Source organism: Myxine glutinosa, unplaced genomic scaffold, assembly GCF_964187855.1.
Source record: "Myxine glutinosa unplaced genomic scaffold, kmMyxGlut1.1 SCAFFOLD_1827, whole genome shotgun sequence".
NCBI classification, from domain to species: Eukaryota; Metazoa; Chordata; class Myxini; order Myxiniformes; family Myxinidae; genus Myxine; species Myxine glutinosa.
This window is the reverse complement of record NW_027617922.1, coordinates 73840-76340: the sequence shown is the minus strand read 5'-3', so window position 1 is coordinate 76340 and position 2501 is coordinate 73840. Positions and strand designations below refer to the sequence as shown.

The following is a 2501-nucleotide window of genomic DNA, read 5'->3' as shown; positions in this document are numbered from 1 at the left end:
CAGTTTCCAAAAGCTGACAAGCACTTCAGTTCCCCGAAATACATTTTGTTCATTATAAAAAGAGAGGTCTCCGAATGGGACATTTAAACATTGTGAACGAAGATGAGCTTGTCTTATTCCAGTCTTTCCTCTGATGAAGAATACTCGCCAGGACATTGGTAAGTTCATTTGGTATTAAACACTGTTAATGAGAGCTTTGTATGTGATTAATTATACAACTAATAATTTATTTTTCCTATTCATTGCAGCAATTCAAATATTGTAAATATCCTGGCAGAATTTCAAGTTGTTTCTCAAGAGTTCCACAACGAACTGAATACGGGTTTGAATAACCTACCTCCGAGATGGTGGGCTCAGAATGAATTCAATGTTTCACCGTTCTTAGAAAATTCACGTGAAAGGTATGATAGAAAATAAAAAACGAGAGGTGTGTGCATGTGTGTGTGCATGTGTGTGTGTGTATGTGTATGTGTGTGCATGTGTGTCTGTGATTAAAATAGAGAGATCGAATTGTGAGGAACAGAAATGAAAAAATGAGATTGTGTGTGTATTTTCCTGCACTTTTCATTTTCTGCACAAGTGTGTGTGTGTATGTGTGTGTGTGTGTATGTGTGTGTGTATGTGTGTGTGTATGTGTGTGTGTGTGTGTGATGTTTTGTCAAGCTTACTTCAGCATAGTAATTTCTCCTTATTTTGTTTGCAGCCTCGAAGACCAAAGCTTGGAGTGGGACGATTTTGGACTCCATAGGAATGGTTATTTCCTACCAACCTGTGAACCTCTACATTTTCAACTCAACGATCTTGACGCTAAGCTGGATTTTTTCGAGGTAAGCATGTGTGTACGTGTGTGTGGTTCACCGTTTATAATAGGTACACCATATCCCTGCGCATCGTAAGAGGTGATTCAGGGTTGGTGTCAGGAAGGGCATCCGACCCTATATTAATAATAATAATAATAATACATTTATTTTGTATAGCGCTTTTCAAGACGCTTTGACATGGAACATAAATATGAAATAAATATCTCTCCCCTCTTGTCTTTAATAGAAAGAGATTCAAAACCTGAAGACATCTGCTGAACCAACCTTTGACTTGTGCTGGGAAGAAATTGATGACTTATGCTGGGGAGAAGTTGAATGTATACCTCAAGAAAAATGTTTTAATAATATAAAGATTTTAATGTTTTCAATATTTATATATATTTGTTTTGTTTACAATTATTTAATTATTAATTACAAAAAGAGAATAAAGGAGGGAACGGGGAGGTGCACCCCTGCCAAAGACCCTTCACCCCCCTCATCCCACCCCTCCCCTCCCCTTGTGTGTGTGGGGAAGGTGGGGGTGGGATGAGGGGGGTGAAGGGTCAAGGGTGGGGGTGCACGGAGGGTGGGGGATGATGGGTGTGGTCTGTGTGGGCGGGGTCTGTGTGGGCGGGGTCTGTGTGGGCGGGGTCTGTGTGGGCGTGGTCTGTGTGGGTGTGGCTTATGATTTTAATTTATTTAAATTTTTTTTTATTACCACTAATTAAATTAGCTAATCTGGGTGGGGTGAATAGAAATGTTGTTTAATGAATTATTAGCTTTGTTTTTTGTAATTCTTGCGAGTAAAATGAACCCAAGATTTCTTCTCGATTTATATCATTTAATTTGTAGGTCCAAGGGACTGTATCCATTACATCAACGATTATAAATAATTCATTAGTCCATTTTTGTGTATAACCTTTCTCAAAATGGCTTTTCCATTTGTATATCCTTACAATATCACCAACTTTGAACTTGGGCTTTCTCAAATTAATCTCCTTTTCATATTCTAATTTTGTAAATGTTTCTGATGGTTTTGATTTTGTTGATGAATGAACTGTATTGTTGTAATCATCTACAATATCCTGAATTAAATACACCCATTTTTGAGAACCGAGTTGTGTGAATTTTTTATATAATTTCTCTTTCAAAGTACGATTAAAACGCTCAATAACAACTGCCTTTCCTTCATTAAAGGTGCTGTATAATTTAATACCCTTCCCCTTAAGAAATTTCATGAATATTTTGTTATAGAACTCTGTTCCCTCATCAGTCCATAACTTCTTTGGTTTCCTTTTATCCCGATCAAATATTAGCTTAAAGGCTAACATTAAAGTATCACCCCTTTTATTTTTTAAAGGGACAACCCAGGCAAATCTACTCCTCAAATCAATAACGGTTAAAGCATACCTGTATCCCCTGTCATTATTCAATTCAATTAAATCAGCGGACCATATGTGGTCAGTGTATTTAGAATAAACCTTCCTTCTTTTAAACTTTGTGATTATAGGTTTGTGTAATTCTTCAGCCAAAAGCTCCTCAGTCTTGATGGCATCATTAGAGCCTAATAGTTTTTTGAGGAATAACCAAGACCAAGTTTCAATTTAGCATTTATCAAATTTCTCACAATAAACCTATCAACTTTCTCTCTCAACGTTGGATTTTGTATCAAAGACAAATTATACAACATTTCGCTGTCGG

The 2501-nt window shown here is 36.8% G+C and overlaps 1 long non-coding RNA gene across 1 annotated transcript; it reads left to right on the top strand.

Moving 5' to 3' along the window:
* The first annotated feature begins 260 nt into the window (after positions 1–260).
* Positions 261–1311, top strand: LOC144889223 (uncharacterized). Its single transcript, XR_013621656.1, has 3 exons — positions 261–401; positions 704–827; positions 1048–1311. It is a non-coding gene; the product is annotated as an uncharacterized LOC144889223 (long non-coding RNA).
* Positions 1312–2501: the final 1190 nt, after the last annotated feature.